At 41.3% G+C, this 19,648-nt stretch overlaps 1 pseudogene; it reads right to left on the bottom strand.

Moving 5' to 3' along the window:
* Nucleotides 1-319: 319 nt before the first annotated feature.
* On the bottom strand, nt 320-11,671 carry LOC124509793 (selenoprotein W-like; annotated as a pseudogene).
* Between the last annotated feature and the right edge of the window lie 7,977 nt (nt 11,672-19,648).

Below are 19,648 nucleotides of genomic sequence, written 5' to 3'. Positions count from 1 at the left end.
AAGCCCCAAGCAGGACCACCCGGAATGCCAGAGAGTAGCCAGGGCCTGGGAGATGCCAGGAGAAGGGGAAAAGCAGGGAGAGGAAGAAGCAAGGAAGGGAGGGTGCAGAGCTACCCTCTCAGGGACATGGACACACACACACACACACACACACACACACACACACAAGGACCAGGGTTTGTCTCTGCCCCCACCCAGCAGCCACAGAGACATCAGGGAAAGAGACCATGCACCCACAAGACATTTCAGTCCTTCCCATCTTGAAGCGTCTGCCACAAGGGGCTGGCCCAAGGGCACTGGACTCTGCCTTCAGGGCACATTAGCTCTGAGCCAAGCTGGCTTTCATGGCGGCCACCAGCTTCAGAAATTTGCTCTCCTTGTCCATGTAGCCATCACCTGTCTTCTTGGAGTGAACCAACTTCCTTGGTACCATCACTTCAAAGAAGCATGTGGCCTGGGGAGTCCCCTCGCCGCAGATGTCCAGGCATTTGGGGACATCATCTTCTAACTTCTTCTTGAGCTTAAGATACTTACACTTGTAGCCTCAAGCACCACAATAGATTACTCTGACAGTGAGGGCCCTGGATGGGGACCGCAGCAAGGGCAGGGTGTGGACCTGTGAGCTCCACTGCAAGGATTTTCAAGTTTCTTTAGTGGCTCTAGTGTGCATCAGAGGTTTAAGAATCATTATAGTGATAGCTCAATACATATTAAGTGAATAAATGAAATTCTTTACTTGATCTTAGATTACATTCAGAAACCAATTTGAATCAATTGTACTGCCTGATGGTACTCTGTACTCTAGACTGCTCATGCTACAGCAAAATGCCCAAAACTAGAGGAAAAAAGAGAAGATCTAAGATAGAAAAAGGATTCAAAATGCTGTCAGGTGAGGAAGAGCTATAGCAACATGAGATGCTGAGTCTGAAAAGAAAGACCTGGGAACTTAAGTGCTGCCTTCACATAACTCCAAGGTGCAGCCATCACAGATGACAGCTGAAGGAAGCTAGGGTTTGGCATAATGTAAGACTTCCTTAAAAAGTAGTATCGTCTGGATATTAACTGGATTCCTTGAAATTGTGAGTAACTGGTCACTGCAGGAATTCAGACACTGGCCTTTTGAGCTCTGGGCCAGGTTGTTGAGAGGAAACCCCTATGCCAGGAGCTGTACTGAATGTGTCTTATTTTTCGGCCATCTGATATCCATGGACTCTCTTCCTAGAAACAACCTCCTCGTTTTCTTTGAAAATTACTCATCTCTCACTTTCAGTTCTAACACAGCTGATCTCTGTCTAGTTCTAGGGGAAGAACATTGATCCGCTCCCAACCAACCATGAAAATGACATCTCCAAATGTTGCCTGAGTGGCACAGTCTGTTAAGCTACTGACTCCTGATTTTGGCTCAAGTCATGATCTCACAGTTCCTGGGTTTGAGCCCTGCATCGGGCTCAGTGCTGGCAGCAGGGAGCCTGCTCTCTCTCTCTCGCGCTCTCTCTCTCTCTCTCTCTCTCTCTCTCTCTCTGAAAATAAATAAATAAACTTAAAAAAAGCTGCATTGCCCTACACAATAACTGGTTCAATAATGAGCAAGTAGCCCAAGTTGTGCCAATCAGAGGCCATAAATCAAACTCTGGGAATTTTGCTTATATTTTTGAAGACTCTCTTCCACTAGATTTAAAGTTGTGAGAGTGTGAGGTGGAAAATATGAACTCAGAGAAAATGAAAAGAAGAGAATTTCAAAATGATCTTATTAATAATAGCCTTAGGTTAAACTAGATAACGTATCTGTGAAATAAAAGAGTGATGCTATAGAAAAAGAATATTCAGATGCCAAAAAAAGAGTTCTCGGAAGTTAAAAAATATGATGTTAGTTCTCAACAACAACAAAAAAGGTATCATGGCTACACTTAAGCGTCCTTAGTGGCATACTCCATTCAACAAACAGCCTGATAAGCCACTTTTTATTATTCTACTGAGCTGCCTATTTCTGTTGGCAACTGTGTGTATGAAATGCTTTCTTTTGATATTTTCAGTAAGTCTCAGTTGTTAAAAATTAACTAATAAATAAAAAATTTAAATATAATGTTAGTAATGAAAGAAATCTCTTATAAAGTTCAAAGATAAATCTGAGAAAATCCTGCCAAAAGCAGAAAAGACAAAAAGTTGCATAATAGGAGAGAAATTATACACATGATGAATCCAAGAGGATTAATATGCCAAGAATACAAGATCCAAAAAGTAGAATAGAGAAAATGGAAACAAAGTATCAAAGAAATCGTGAAAGCCCCTAGAATTGAAGGACAAGAGTATTCATAGTAAAAATTCACTGAAAGCATAGGAAAAATAAATGTAAAAGACCAAAACTTAGGCCTACCATCATCTCTGAAGACAAATTCTTATTATCATAAGGCTTGGAAAAAAATTAAAATCTAGCAGGAAAGAAAGGTCTTGCCCGGACTCTGAAATGCAAATCCAAGCAATGCCCTGCTTTCAGGACACATATTTCTCTTCAACAAAGCTTTAAAAAAATCATTGCGATATTTTAAAAGCTTGATATCTTAAGAAATTTTATGACTTCCTTTATAAACATGGCAACCAAGATTCCCTTATCTAAAAGAGGCTAGAAGGGGCGCCTGGGTGGCGCAGTCGGTTAAGCGTCCGACTTCAGCCAGGTCACGATCTCGCGGTCCGTGAGTTCGAGCCCCGCGTCAGGCTCCGGGCTGATGGCTCGGAGCCTGGAGCCTGTTTCCGATTCTGTGTCTCCCTCTCTCTCTGCCCCTCCCCCGTTCATGCTCTGTCTCTCTCTGTCCCAAAAATAAATAAACATTGAAAAAAAAATTTAAAAAAATAAAAAATAAAAGAGGCTAGAAGACATAGGTGACTCAAGAAAGGGGACCGAACTCTGTCTGGTAGATAGTGACAGCCTATAATCCCAGAGTAGTATATGTGACCAGAAAATTTCTCAAAATGACTTCTTAAAGCTCCAAAATTGGCTCCATATAGAATTTAATACAAAATTTACGAGTGCTACAATTGTGTTAAAAATGTATCTATAATATGGTCAATCATAAAAATTTACAAAATTACAATAACAAGCTTTGATATATTCTATATATATTTCTATCAATGATGTATTTATTCACCTCCCAATTTTCAAAAATAGTGCTATATTAGTCTTGCAGTGAAAAAATTAAGTTCCCTGTCTTTTTCCTTTAAAATAATTGGCCCCAAGTACAAAATGATAACTTCAATTCATTTTGTTTATTCTCATGACATGTTCCAGGATAATTTTGTGAACACCTAAGTGTTCCATTTAGTATTAGGAGAAGTAAAATGTTAAGGGATGTTTAAGCTCTGTAAAGTTGAATAGACTAGCATTTGAATGACAGGATATAATTACAGATCACCAAGGATATAGTACAAAATGTACCCAATCCCACGTCTTCATATTCAGCTAAGAACAGAATGCTTTAGTAAGATATGAGATTAATAAAATATCAAAAGATAATAATTCTGGAAGAACCAAGTCTTCCTAGTTAGAACTATCAGAGCTGGAAGAATTATTACTAAATTTCATAAAATCTGTATCAGTCATAATGGACTAGACTCTGTACTACTTGTGTGTCATTAAATTGAAATCTGCCTTTTATTTTCATGTTATTGTATCCAAGAATATGTGTCCAAATACTCCATCTAAATTTATAAGATCCCTAAGGGCAAGTACCATATCCTATATATCTCTCTCTCTTAGCTCAAGTTCCCCCTAACACAAAGCCTAAACAAGGTCTAGAAACAAGTAATTTATTTGGGATGTGATCCTAAGAAGCAGAAATGAGAGAATAAAGCAGGAAAGGATGAAAATTCTTTAAAGGATACATTCTCAACGTCACTATTAGGTTATGGGGCCTGACTGAAATTAGAGGTGGCTCAAGGGGATGTGACATCAGTACTGAAAGCATCTGCTATATTCCCATACCTTGCCCTACATTTAAGACTCTCAGTAAAAGCTTTCTGAGTCATTTATTCAATTGCAGTGCTCCCAAGGCTTCCTGTTCAAATCAGTGATCACCTGAGAAGTTATACATTGCCTTTTACAACCACATTCCAGAACCTTATGTCATTCTGTCAGGTCCACGTGTCTTTGTAAGACAAGTAATAGATGCCTTCTCATGTCAACGTAAGCTAACAGGGAATCCCAACATGAGCCTCAGGCTGAGTTTGGATTTGGAAATCTGAAGGCAGCCCTCTTTCTCTGCACGCTAGGTTTTTTTTTTCTCTCTGCAGAATTTAAAATAAGCCACCATGCTGAGTAGGGCTGTCAATCAGTCATCCAGTGCTCATTGCCTACACTGAGGTGGCACTGTTGGCGATTGAGAGGTGGGAGATATGACCCTGAACATTAAAGAGCCTGGCATTTTACTAAGAAGGCACATAAAGAGTAGTCCACATGCAAACTAAGGATCAAATGACTACTACTTAAAATATTATAGGAGCTCACAAAAGGAGTATGCCATAGTGGTTAAGATGGTCAGCACAGGTTCCGTGGAAGAGGTCCCCTGGGTTTCCAAGGAGCTGTAAGATTTAGAAATGTGGAGTGGAGAAGAGGGACAAAATAGGCAAGCAAGGGATTAGAAGAAGGAATGCATCCAGTCCATTTCCAAGAAATGACCTGCCCAGGGGCAACTGCATCCACACTAAGGAACTCCTTACAGAATGCTAGTCAAGATGGCAAACCAGAATCTATTAGGATCTTGGAAACATCTTCCTAGTCTTTGCAAATTAGAATTCAATCCCTGTCTTACTTTGCATAAGATCTTGAAAACTGCACCAAGTATGGCTTTGGTAATATTCTGGGTGAACTCTCTTACCTAGTCACAAACATAATCAATCTTAACTGGGGTCAAGGAACACTTAAAACTCAGCCACTAGAAAGGGTTCTAACAACAACAACAACAACAACAACAACAACAACAACAAGGTATTCTTTTTCAAGGAGCCTTGACACACAGGTATTTTTCCACAGAATTTGAAGATACGGATTCTATGACATTGGTATGAATGCCTCATAGTTCATTTTAACATTTCCTGCCTTAAAATCATTTCGTTTGAGTTGGAAACAAAACTGAAAGGGATATTAATTCTTAGTAATTTTCTAGTTCTTAATCTCCCCATTCTTTAAGAAATAGAACATCCTTGGAGCACTGAGCTCAGTCAGTTAAGCCTCCAACTCTTGGTTTTGGCTCAGGTCATGATTTCACGGTTCGTGAGATTGAGCCCCACATCAGGCTCTGCACTGATAGCACGGAGCCTGCTTGGGATTCTCTCTCTCTCTCTCTCTCTCTCTCTCTCTCTCTCTCTGCCCTATGTTCATGCACACTCTCACTCTCTCTTTCTCAAAATGAATAAATAAACTTTAAAAAAAGAGGCTCATATTTCCTACCTTCAACCCAATGTAAATTTAATTAAAAAACAAAAAGAAATAGAACATCCTTAACTTAAATCCACAAACCATCAAATAATCCTATTGTACCATGATTAGTTATTATCACCTAAACATTTCTTTAATGCAGAATGTAACAATTAGTTATTTTCACCACACTACTATTTTACATTGTAAAAATGCTCACCAAATATTTTCAAAGTTTAAAAAAAGTTTTTTTAATATTTTATATTAACCAGGTGGTCACTTCTTAGTTTTCTTTCTTCCTTCCATATTTGTTAACCAGGAGCTACAACCTCAGCCTTGCAGAAATGGTTCTTGTTTCAACTCTCCTTTGTCCTGGCATAACATGGGCTGGACTTTTCCCACTAAGGCTTGTCCCACTTTTGCATGCATTCTCTAGTTTTCTCTGTTCTGGAACACCCCCATTCCCTGCAGGATCGCCTGCTTGGTTTGGAAACAGTTTTTTGTTTTTCATTGCAGGTCCTTTGTTCATGCAGCAATGTAAGTTTAAAACAGAGTAAGAAGATCTGTATTGGGCATATATCAAATGATAAACAAAAAGCAATTCTAAATGGCTATAGCATACAGAAGAGATGAGTTATCCTGAGGTACATCAGTGCTTTGATGTACCTTTTTTATCGACATCCCATCTGTCAATAACGTAACACAAAAGCATGCTGTATCATGCAGCGATGCTTGAGAAAGCACATTTATTTTACATGTTGATTTTCAAACCTAAATGAGTCAAATTCCATCCTCCCAAACGGTTTATTAGTTCTTTTGGGGAGTGGGAGTGTCCATATAACTAATATCTGCCCCACAACAAGTAAAGCAAACACCTCAAACTGAAGTGATAGATCTACCTAAGAACTAGATAGTGTCACCGACTGGTGACAGGTCCAATTGCAATGAGATTCTACTAGGCATGTCAGAATAAAGACCAAAAAAAGAGGGAATCAAAGTTTCAGGAGTGACAGCTATATTCATCAGAGTTTCAGAAAAAGTGACAAGTTCCAATAGGGTTTTCTTTCTTTCTTTTTTTTTTTTTTTTTAAGTGTTTAAACACTTAGACTCCTTGTCTACACATTTCAGGGATGAGAAGAGAGATTCATGTTTGGCTCTAGCTCTGAGACTATGCTGTTAGCCAACCCTGCATTCCAGCAGCATCTCAACATGCAGCCAGCTTTTCTATGTGGGAACCCTCTGACCTCACGATCCGGTCCTGTGACTGCCCTGGCCTTGCGACCAAACACACTTCGTGATCCCAGTTCTGCAAACTAGATACCTCTCTTTGCCACTCCCTTCTTCACCCTGCCTGTCTTTCCTGCCAAATAAAACAATTCTCCAGGAGTGGGTGACTGATTACAATCCCTGCTCTTCCATAATTGGCTATGCAATTTGGGGTAAATCATTTGGCCAGCCTGAATCTCAATTTTCTTATTTGTAAAATGAGGGGTTTGGCTGAGATGGTTTCAAAGGTCCCTTTGAATTCTAAAATACCACTGCCTTTCTGTCAGGCTCTTGGAGACTGTGGCCTGTTTCTGATTGGTCCTTTGTCCTTTCAAAGAGTGAGCAGCAATTAAGTGCACTGAACAAACATGTTACAACTCAACATTCTTTGTAAAATACATGCTTTCCTGTCAGTTGGACCCTTAAAGTAACTGTTGTTTTAAAATTAATTCTTCCTGGTCTAGAACTGGACCAGGTACAGAATAATAGCATGTATATTATTCTCACACAGCATATGAAACAGCCAGTGTTCTTGCAAATAATAAAACCAATGTTGGCTAACTGATGCAAAAAAGAAATTTATTGGAAAGATACTGGAAGATTGGACAGTTCATCTTGGAAACAGGAATTCAGGGTGATGTGGCTCAGTCAATACCCCACCAGAGGTTCAGTCAGTATAGGGTGCTGGCACTGGCACCATCAGCCCTGGATACGTGTCACTATTCACTGAAGTCTTAATTCCACCCAGTCACTCTGAATGATCTTTAACTATCACTGGCTTTGTTATCACTCCCTGAAGGGCCAAAGTCTTGGGAAGAGTCTCTGATTGGCTGAGCCTTGGTCAAATGTCTACACACAGGTCCAAGGAGTCGAAAGCAGGATTATCTGCTCCTCTTCACCTTCCGGAGTGGTACACCTGATCCTGGGCTCCATTTATCTTGCACTCACCCAAATAGGAGGAGTTTTGGGATGCTGGACAACCAAAATGACAAATGTTAACTACACACTTTTCTCACTTGTGATTATAAATTTAACACATTTTGGAGGCATTTGTAAGAGGTTGATTATGTTCTGGAGAGGTTTACAGCTGATAGATTATTCCATCATTATTTGATCACTTCATTGATTTATGTGAATCAGTGATTGGTCCAGTTAATGAAACCATATTCATCAGGATACTGACTAATTTATTGAGCTGCTTTTCCTATTTACATGGCTTCTCTGGATGACAAAGCGAGTACTTGGAATGAACAATGAATCACTGGAAGGAAGAAGCAAGCACATCTTCATTCTGAGCACACACTGTCATTGATTTTTAAAGTAAAAAATAATATCTGGCATTTAGTCCTGGTCTAAAGTTCTTCACAGAGATGGTGTTAATTTCCCTAAGATGTTGCATTGTCCTGGCTTTATAGATCAGCTGGGATGGCTGAGTGACCTGAAATTTCGGTGACAAATGTCAGCAGAGACACTAGAGCTAAGTCCTCTCAGCCTCCTTCCAAAGTAAATCCATTAAGCCTCAGAAACAATTCTTCCACCTTGAAAACAAAGTGGCAAGCAGGCTTCCACGAGATTGCTGTCATTAAGTGGGACCCCTTCCACGGCCAATGTGGAAGGGCGGTGTAGAAAAGAGATGGGAAGACAGTTTTGCCAAGGAGCTCAAGGATTGAGACAGTCTTCCAGAATGAACAGTGAACTCAGAGAGAAACTTGTCTGACAAAATGCAGTGGTATCAGCACATAAGAGGCCTTCTGCTTTTGTTACGTTTTTAAGATATTCAGAGGCCAAAGAAAACCTCCCTAAAGAGAAATAAGCAGCCAGCATCCCAGAGTCCCATATCCTGGAACGCAAAGTTCCTCCCTGCACTGGGCGACCCAGGGGCTCTGACTCCCTTTCCCACAGGAGAAGCAGGTCCTGCCAACTGCTTAAGGAAGTGTCTGTTCTGGTATGAAGAACGGGGGCGCCTGCCCGGCTCAGTCAGTAGAGCATGCAACTCTCAGTCTTGGGGTGAGCTCGAGCCCCACATTGGGTGTAGAGATTACCTAAAAATAAAATCTTTTAAAAAAAAAGATGTATTCGTTATGATACAGGTTTGCATGCATGTAACAGAGACCCTCAAATAACAGTAGCTTAAATAAGATTGAAGCTTGTCTCCCTCCGTGTAAAAGACTCTTCACTGATATGATACCTACTTATCCTTCGGGTCTCACTGAAAATGTCACCTCCTCTGAGAAGTCTCCCCTGATGCTACCTAAACAAGCTAAGGTATTCTTGCCTTCTGTTTTCTGAGTGCCTTCTAACTTCTCTATCAAAACAATGATCATACTTTATATTATGGATTGTTGAATTTTCCACACATTAGAGTCAACAGCACAAGGGGAGAGACTCTGTTTATCTTGCTTGTCACCATATCTCCAGAGAGCCACCTCCCACCTGTACTGAATGTACCTCTATTGAATGTTCTTGAGGGTGACAGGAAATGAATACTTCTGGTTTATTATACACAGGGCAGTTACTCAGAAAATTTTGAAATGGTAAATAGTATTTTAAAAACAGAGAAATAATAGCCATTTATGCTTCTAGCACAACCATAGATTTGGAAGAGACCAAAAACAAACATTTCCATTTCAAAGACCTCTGCCTATAAAGCAGGGGCTGGCAAACTTTCTGTAAGGTGACAGTGAATATTTCAAGTTTTGTTGGCCATATGATCACTGTTGCAATGGCTCAACTCTGCTGTGAAAGTGGGAAGACAGAAACAACCAAGATGTAAACTAATGGTGTGGCTGGGTTCCAATAAAACTTGATTTATGAGTACTAAAATTTCAATTTTGTGTCATTCTCAAATGTCATGAAATATTCTACTTCTTTTGATTGTTTTCAACCATGTAAAAATATGAAAGCATTCTTATTTCATGAGCCTTGTAAAAAAAAAAAAAAAAAAGCAGCAGCTAGACTTGGCCCATGGGTTGTGGTTTGTCAGCCCTGTCAGAGCGCACATTTTTTGACAGAGATGTGTCTGGCCTTGGTTTGTTTCTTTAGCCCCTCAGTGAAGTTCACACTCATAAGCATCTACTATGTGCCGGGGCCAGGTCAGAGGCTGCAGAACTGCAAAGATGGTTAAGATCAGCCCTGTGCCACTAACTCCACGCGACATGGACCCAAATCCACAAAGTGTGGTTGCAGCCCCTGGTTGAAGGGGAAAGTTACTTCATGACAAGATGGCATCTGAGGGGAGAGTCGTGGGCCGCGTGCACCCAGGAACCAGCAGCACCCAGTCTGGCTGTGGCTCTGGATGAATCCCACAGGGAATGGCGGGTAGTAAGGCTAGGAAGGCCTTACTACCAATGTATGAGGGACCCTCAGGGACCAGCATGAAGCTTAGTCTGGTGGGCAACTGAGAACCAAAGGGGAGGATTAAACTGAGATCATTAAATTGGTACCAACAGTTTATTAGTTTTTTAATGTTTTAACTTTCAAACTATTAAAAAGTGATTTCTGAAAGTATTTGATTCCTTTTTCTGTTACTAATTTACCAAATATTTCAACTGAGAAACTCTCCTGGGAAAAATACACTGAGTTCAAGGGCACGTAGGAGGGGAAAATGCTATCAGTGTTTTCCCAGGGGCAGTGCTTATAAAAGGAGCCATTGTATGGTAAAAGAAAACAAAAAGCAAGAATAAAATGATCATTTCAAATATTCATTAGATTTTGAGAAAATTCTGAACTATCAATCACACAATGCCCTCCCTAGCTCCACATTAAATAAGTAACTTCTGTTGTGTCCCAAAGGAGAAAGTCACTCAATATTATACTGCCCCTTTCCTTTTGTCTCTTAAATGGGAGTTTTGTTGGAAATCATCAATTGGAAAAATAATAAGCCATTCTTTCAGGCCAACATAAAACATAGGAGGCAGGAAAAGTCAACTCAGGTCACAGAGATGAAAACTGAATGCTCCTTCAAATGGTACAAAATGTCACCTTGCTCATCCAAGCAAAAATTCAGGACAAGCCTCTCGGAGTGCCTCCTACTAAAAGATACCATCTTGGCACATAGGATGCTCAGGAAATGGAAGTGGCATTAATCTGCATGCAGGGATCACCTCCTTCATGCTGATGCCCAGTCCAATTGGGGGATGAGGAGTCCAATCGCCGGCACCCAGATGAGAGGTCTTGGGTGGAGACAGGCAAGTCTGCCTCCCACTCACGAATTCACCTGGCTGCTCCTTTCTGCCAGCTTTACCCCCCACCTTTCTCCTCTCCCTGCTCATAGGATTCATGGATAGGGGAATCAAATGCTGGTTGAGTGCCAATCAATGACAAACCACTGTGGTGAAGGATCGACATCTCTAGTTAACTAAATATTTTTTTAAGCTGTTTCAATTGAAGTTGGGTTGAAATTTTTTACTTTTTTATTAAATAGTTTTTTTTTAATGTTTATTGATTTTTGAGAGTGAGAGACAGAGTGTGAGCAGGGGAGGGGCAGAGAGAGAGGGAGACACAGAATCCAAAGCAGGCTCCAGGCTCTGAGCTGTCAGCACAGAGTCCACGCCCGGCCCAAACCCATGAACCCACAAGATCGTGCCCCAGCCGAAGTCAGATGCTTAACCTGCTGAGCCACCCAGGCACCCCCGAAATTTTTTAAGATTTTGAGTATTACATTTATATGGTTCAAATTTCAGCAACTGTAGAGATGGAGTAAAAATAAAACGAAACTCCCTCCCATCACTATACCCCAACCTCTCAATTCCCCTCTGCATAGGTAGTCTTTGTTATTTCCTAAATAGTTTAAATTATGATAGTAATGTATTAGTTGAGGTAAAAGGCTGGAATGAATAAGTCCCAAATGCAGTGGCTCAAACAAAAATAGAAATTTCTTTCTTTCTCACATAATAGTTCAGTGTAGGTGTTCTAGGTCAACCGGTGGGCCTGTATCACTCAGTCATTCGGGGATACAGGCTTCCTGGCAGCTTCACAGAGGAGCTCCAGCATGGCCATCACTGTCATTGGATGGGAGAGGAGCAGAAGGCAAAGGCCAGGGGTTTTCCTTTCCACACATTTCACTTCCACTCACTCTATTGGCAAAAGCCGAGTCACATGGTCACAGTAGCTGTAAGGGATGTTGGGGAAGGTAGCGGTATCCCCGCTCCAGCTGTGCTACTACTCTTGTGCCTTGCGACGTTAAGGAGTTTAGCCCCCGGCTCACTCTCTACAGACCACCTTGCAATGCTTTTCCAGGCTGCTGCCAACTGCCTGCGCCAAGTGAGGGCAGCAGCCCTCCCCATAATCCCTGAAGGAGAGCTACCATCAGCTTGTAACATTCAAGAGACTGTTACTGCAGAAGAGAATTACTATGCAGAAAAGCCATGCTTAATGGGAGGCCCTACTCATCCCCATCCAGTGTACACTCTTCCCTTTATCAATGCATTTAACAGACACTTTTATAGTGTTATATTTTGTGTGATTTATAAAAATTAACTCATTTCATCTTCATAATAATCCTCTGAGATAGGCACATTATGGACCAGTTTTCCAGTTTCCAGAGGAGGAAACCTGGAAACCAAGAGGTTAAGTAATTGTCCAGGGTCACAGGGAGAAAACTTATGTTAGTCTGTCTTTTTTTTACCAACATAACCTTGATTTTATTGTAATTTCAATGAATTCACTAAAAAATCATGCTTCCCTGGCAAGCAGAGGTAGCCATATGACCCAGTTCAGGTCAGTGAATTTAAGGGGAAATCATTGAGTCAGGTACCAAGGAAAACTATTGTTTTACTGAAAAAAAAAAAGAAAAAAAAACAAGAACAAAAAACAGGAGAGATACAGATAGTGTACATCTTTTGCCCTTTAACCCTTACCCTTCTTCAGCTTTGGAATGTGGACATGATGCTTAGAAGTTAAGCAGCCATTTTGTGACCATGAGGTGAACACAGATTTCTTTGTTATGTGAATAGAGAGAGAGGGGGAGAAAGAGCGAGATACTACATGTGTGTATGTGTGTACATGTGTGTTTGTGTGTGTATGCATGTATATATGTACACATACATTTACAGAGAGAGACCCATTTAGTAAAAACATTTGAACTGGGCCCAAACCATCTTCGCTGATACTTAAATCTAGATCCTGGTCCTGACTGCCCCAAAGTCTATAAGTCAGGGTACCCTAACTGGCCTCTCCATTAGGCCTGTTCTGTGTCTTCTCAGAGTGCAGTACTTATTTTCTCCATGTTCAGGCCCCCATGCCAACTCTACCCTCAGCAAAGTCCATCTTTCTTATCATAATACACAGCAGTTCTTCATGGTCTTGAAATTCTGAATTCCACAAAAGGATTTGGATCTACCCACTTAGGTTCTGAGGAAGCAGTCCTAAAACTGGATAACCCAGTATCACTGCTGCCCCTGCAGTTGTATTTGTTAAGCCATTTACAAAGTCCAAGAAAAGAATCCTAGGCATCTCCTAAATTTTATAAAATTTTTTTTTCAACGTTTATTTATTTTTGGGACAGAGAGAGACAGAGCATGAACAGGGGAGGGGCAGAGAGAGAGGGAGACACAGAATCGGAAACAGACTCCAGGCTCCGAGCCATCAGCCCAGAGCCTGACGCGGGGCTGGAACTCACGGACCACGAGATCGTGACCTGGCTGAAGTCGGACGCTTAACCGACTGCGCCACCCAGGCGCCCCAACATCTCCTAAATTTTAGAAAATTCCAGCCTTTTTGTAATATCACAGAAGTCAGTGTGCAGAGGGACCAAAAAATTAGGCCTCTCAACTCTGAAGGGTTCAGTCTCCAATCCAAGAGAACCACTTAAATATTCATCTGCTAGGATATAGAGCAGATACAGAGGCCTACCTCCTACCCCCAAGGGAAAAGATGGCCTGGCCTAAGGATTGCAGCCTAAGGACCAAGGGTTGAACATAAAACAGATTTTATTGCTAATTATTTTATTGGTAACTTTAAAAATTTTTTTTAATGTTTATTTATTTTTGAGACAGAGAGAGACAGAGCATGAATGGGGGAGGGGCAAAGAGAGAGGGAGACACAGAATCGGAAGCAGGCTCCAGGCTCTGAGCCATCAGCCCAGAGCCTGATGCGGGGCTCAAACTCACAGACCGCGAGATAGTGACCTGAGCTGAAGTCGGACGCTTAACCGACTGAGCCACCCAGGCGCCCCTTTATTGGTAACTTTTAAAGGCCATTATGAAGCGATTCTTTAATGGCAACTTTCCTCCTGTTAGGAAGGCCTGATGCATGGGACCTCTGTGAACAGCTAAGAGTTTTGGGAGACTGGGCACATCCAAGTCTAAGGCTGACAGATTTTAAGCATGGACTCTTAAATGGAGATGTTAAACCTCACTTACCATCTTTCCAGCATATCAAAGCATTTTTTTTTTCTTCCCAGGAGAGCAATCTTCTCCCAAAGATGAATCAGAAACACACTGGCAGCTTGGAAATAGCAAGTAGCCCATCTCCACTCTAAGATGTTAAGGTTTAGAAAATGCTGGGGATTGTGGGATTCTTCCCGCCTCCCTCTCTCTGCCCCCTCACTCACTTGCGCCCTCTCTCTCTCAAAAAAAAAAAAAAATGTTGGGGGAAGGCTCAGCCACGGGAGTTCCACTTATGCTAGGACAGTATGGAGAAAGAGGGAGACATAAAGAAGTGACCAGAAAGGAACCAGGGGGAAGAAAATTATGAATATAGGAAGCAAAATATGCTCTGTTTTGCTCAGTGTGACAAGGAACTTAGTGTTTAACGTTTTCCTATGGCCTTCAGCCTGTAGGTTCTCCTATAGAGGACTCTCTCTAAAGGATAACATTTGGATCTTTTCTTAAGTGAAAAAGGCCTTGAAAAATATATTTGCATCTCAAGAGCTGAAACTAAATTATTTTCCTGAATTGATGAGGAGATTAATTATTTTCCTGAATTGATGACAGTGGAGGAAAGGAGGAGACAGTTATCCCTTGGACACACCAGCTCCGGGACCCACCACTTAAGGCTGTCAAAAACTGTCGCTGGGGCGCCTGGGTGGGTCAATCACTTAATCATCTGACTCTTGATTTCGGCTCAGGTCAAGATTTCAGGATCATGGGATAGAGCCCCATGTCTTGCTTGACATGGGGCCGGGAACCTGCTTGGAATTCTCTCTCTGCCCCTCCCTCACTCACACTCTTTCTCTCTAAGAAAAAAAAAAAATTATATATATATATATATATATATATATATATATATATATATATAAACTGTCTCTGAAACTTCTGAATTGTTAACTTTAAAATGGTTTATTTTGAAAAAATAAATATATAAAAAGGTTTATTTTGTTGTGTGAATTTTACCTCAAATTTTCTTTTTCTTTAGAAATATATATCAGGGGCACCTGGGTGGCTAGTTGGTTAAACCTCCAACTTCAGCTCAGGTCATGATCTCATGGTTCATGAGTTCCAGCCTTTTGTAGGGCTCTGTGCTGTCAGTGTGGAGCCAGCTTTGGATCCTCTGTCCCCCTCTCTCTATTCCTCCCCTGCTTGCTCGCTCTCTCTCAAAAACATGTCAGAAGAAGTTTGAGAGAGACAGGGCAGAAAAATTAGTCAAGAAAAGGTTCCTGTTTAAATGCTGTACCCTAACCCCCTCCCTGCTTTCCCAGCACAGGTCATTCCCTCTCCCAAACCTGGCTTGCTCCCCTAGCATTAAAGCCTCACCACACCATTGCTTCCCCCCATAGAGATAGCTATGTCACTATTCCAGTGTCTCCAGTAGTTAACATCTGTCATTTCTATTCAATTAAATGTAGGTAGCACATTTTCACCACCACCCCCTACTTTGTAAGATGAGGCTATCAAAGACCCCACTCTCCCCTCATTCACTTCCTTTCTCCTAATGCCCTGCTCTGCCATGTATACTTTTTTTTAATGTTTATTTATTTTTGAGAGAGAGACAGAGACAGAGACAGAGTGTGAGCTGGAAAGGGGCAGAGAAAGAGGGAGACACAGAATCCAAAGCAGGTTCCAGGCTCTGAGCTGTCAGCACAGACCCTGACGCAGGGCTCGAACCCAGAAACCATGAGATCATGAAATGAGCCGAAGTCAGACACTTAACCAACTGCACCACTCATTCCCCCTGCCATCTATAATTTTATCTCTATATCAGTGAGATTGATAAAAAGGTTAATCTCTCCTGCGATTGTAATGAAGTCTTCTGTGCTTTGTCTTCAAAGTTAAAAATCAAGTGCTTTATACCACTCTGTCTCTATATTGTTTACTGCACTATTTAATAACTGATTTCCAAGAAAATTACCCAGAACTAAACTACATGAGTTTACAGATGTAAAGGGAATTCCTAAATTCCTAAAAGATTACATAAAAATAAACCCAGACCAAGGTGAATAAAAGTGAAATTTTAGAGCACAGTAGAAAAAGAGTAAGTCCTACCTGTTTCTAAAAGGCAGAGTGGGAGTGGGGGTGGGCATGTCCCAAATAAAAGATAAGGAATCTCAATGTCTTCAGATTTTCTCTCCATAACTCTGGGATCTAGAAGATAGAGGAGGAATGCCTTCAGATTTCTGAAGGACAATTATTTTCATTTTAGAATTTTATACTCAGATAAACAAACAGTGTGAGGGTAAAATAAAAACTTTTTCAGCTATGCAAGGACTCCAAAATTTACCTTTCACATACCCTTCCTAGGAAGTTACTGTAGAGATGTACCAACAAATAGAGGAAGTGAATTAAGAAAGACAAAGACACAGGATCTATAAAATAGGGTCCATCCAGGAGAATCACACAAAAAGGTCCCAGGGTCACAGCAGAGCTGTGGGATCCCAGCAAGTACTTGACCCAAGTTTGAAAAGGGTGAGGTAAAAGGAGATTCCAAAGATTTGACACCATCCTTGGGAACTTGAACAACTTAAGTAAGCAGTCAAGGCAGAGAAACCTAAGTTGGAGGGTGGGGGAGGAATAGAAAGGAAGACAAAGAGGCTGGGACAGAGGGAAGCTGTTTAAGACAAGGAAGCAATTATTTTATTTTTTAATTAAAAAAAATTTTTTTTGGAAGAGAGAGCATGTGAGCGGGGGTGGGAGGGGGTGCAGATAGAATCCCAAGCACGCTCCAACTCGGGGTTCAGATTCACAAACTATGAGATCATAATCTGAGCCAAAATCAAGAGTTGGAGCTTAACCCCCAACTGAACCACCCAGGCGTCCCCAGGAGAACAATAATTAATAATGATTATGACTATGAGGATGATCAAGAAGGGATTTTTAAAAAAAAAACGTTTTTTTTTAACGTTTATTCATTTTTGAGAGACAGAGAGAGCGTGAGTGGGGGAGGGGCAGAGAGAGAGGGAGACACAAATTCCGAAGCAGGCTCCAGGCTCTGAGCTATCAGCACAGAGCCGGACCCAGGGCTTGAACCCATGAACTGTGAGATCGCAACCTGAGCCGAAGTTGGATGCTTAACTGACTGAGCCACCCAGGTGCCCCAACAAGGAATTTTTAATTCAAAATGACAGACTAACCACACATCTCTTCTCTGTCTTGGGATCTGAATTAAAGAGGTAGTAAATGAATTGTAGTACAAACAACCATTTTGAAGAGAAATGGAGGCGTTCCATCAATAGACCAAAGTGTTCAGCTCATTTCTGGAAGGCAGAAAGTTGGTAGAGGGATTTCTGATCAAGATGCCTATCAAACACATGCATCTATCATTACTTGTTCCTAAAACCCCACCAAAACCTATTTTTGAAGGCATTAAACCAGGTAATCCCACTGAATCACCAACAAAGTAGGATGTGTCCATTTTGGTTTGCACATGTTGGGTCAGCTCTGCCTCTCAGCTCCCATCACTTCAGGTGTCAGTGGATCTCACACACCAGGGAAGTGGGACAGTGCCAAGGGCAGCAAGAAGAGCTATGAGGATTGCTCTGCTCTTGGTTCCATTCCTGAGACTCCTTCAGTAAATCAGAAAGCTGCTTGGAGCCCTGGTGATCTCATTGGTACAATGGGGATAATAACATCTAATCTCTTTCAACGGGGATAATAACATCTACCTCCTTCAATGGGGATAATAACATCTATCTCCTTCGAGGGTGTGGTTGCTGGTCCAAAATTAGATTCAGAAGTAGGTAGAAACTATAGGTCCTGATCCTTAAGTCTAGAGAGTTAAAGCCAACCATCTTCCTTTAACATTCAAATTACAATGAAGGCATGGGCATGCCTGCCTAGATTGGCAGGCTCTGCCATTCCATCACATCCTCACCTTACCTCACCTACTGTGGGAAGTCAGTCCCCACAATTCCACCATCAACCCTGAAACAGATCAGTCCCCAGAACCTGGAAGATGGACAGCAACATGGGTGGGGTGGGGGCACTGTCTGCTGACCATGGGGTCTTACCCACAGTGCATAATGTGATCTGTTCACCATTGCTTTCTTGCTGCTACCAACACTCACAGAGAAAAGTCTGCCTTCCCAAACATTTCACTTGGCAGGGTGCCCAGGCCCAAATTGACCTAGACTCTCATTCTCTACAATGAAAGCCGTTGGCCCCAGACATGTTGGTGATGCCAGGATAGTGGTGGCCAGAGGTAATGTTCCAGCATCAGCCTCCCTCTCCTGCCTATGAGTCCTGGCACAGCCCCTAGGGCAACAGAGCCAATCCTCCAAGTGAATTGAATCTCCAGGCTTCATCATCCTTTTTTCTTTCTGCCTTTCTTTCCCTTCCTTCTTCCCTGCATCTTTCTTTCTTTTTTTATTTCTTCCTTATCTTTCTTTCTTTCTTCCTTCCTTCCTTTTCTTTTTTCTTTTCTTTTTTCTTCCTTATCTTTCTTTCTTTTTTCTTTTTTCTTCCTTTCTTTCTTCCTTATCTTTCTTTTCTCTTCTTTCTTTCTTTCTTTCTTTCTTTCTTTCTTTCTTTCTTCTTTCCTTTCTCTCACTCTCTTTCCTCCTTCCCTCCTTCCTTTCCCTCTTTCCCTCTCTCTCTTTCGTTGCAGTCCAGCCTCTCTCTATCCATCCAATATAGTAGGTTTCAATAACCTGCTATGTGTAGTAGGCTGGATAATGGCCCCCAAAAAGGTTCACATTCTTGTCTCTGGAATCTATGAATATGTTACCTTACATGGCAAAAGAAACTTTGCATATGTGATTAAACTAAGGATCTTCAGATGGGATTATCTGAGTGGGCCCAATATAGTCACAAAGGTTCTTAGAAGGGTAAGGCAAGAAGGTCAAGGGGAGAGAAGGAAGCAGGGGGAGAAAAAGATGTGACAACAGCAGCCAAGTTGAAAGAGAAATTGAGATTGGAGGTTGGAGTTAAGGGGCCACCAGCCAAAAATGTAGCCAGACTCTAGAAACTGGAAAAGGCAAGCTCAATTTGCATATCTGACCTCCAAAATTCTAAAATAAAAAATTTCTGTTGTTTTAAGTCACTAAGTTTGTGGTAATTTGTTACAAGCAGCAAAAAGAAACTAATTAAACTGTGAAAATTAGATCATCTACTTTGAAAACCTATTCCATGATATCTATAGAAGCTGAACATATATGTATGTCTGTATGTATGTTTCCTAGGTATGTACCCAACAAAAATGTATACATCATGTTCACCAAAGACATTGACTTTAATGTTCCTAGCAGCATGATTTATAAAGTCTCAAACCTGAGAATTACCAAATGTCTATCAGTAGCAAAATGAATAAATTTAGTTAGATTTACACAGTGGAACACTATACAGCAAAAAGAATGAACAAACTATGACCATGGACAGTTAGCATCTTCAACACAATGTCCAGTGAAAGAAAGTCAGACAGCAGAGTACATTCTGTATGATTCAATTGCTGTAAAGTTCAAATATAAGCAAAAATAATCTATGCTGAGTGAAGGCAGTACCCTGCCCCCTCCAAAGAGAGAATATAAGGGAGCCTTCTGGGAAGCTGGTAATGTTCTGTCTCTTGATCTTAAAGATGCTTCATTTTGTGCGAAATCATTGAACT

This window comes from Lynx rufus, unplaced genomic scaffold (genome assembly GCF_022079265.1).
Source record: "Lynx rufus isolate CCGP_SWC_20201006 ecotype Redwood Valley unplaced genomic scaffold, mLynRuf1.p SCAF_1, whole genome shotgun sequence".
Lineage (NCBI taxonomy): Eukaryota > Metazoa > Chordata > Mammalia > Carnivora > Felidae > Lynx > Lynx rufus.
Note: the sequence above shows the minus strand (reverse complement) of the source record. Positions and strands in the feature narration are given on the sequence as shown.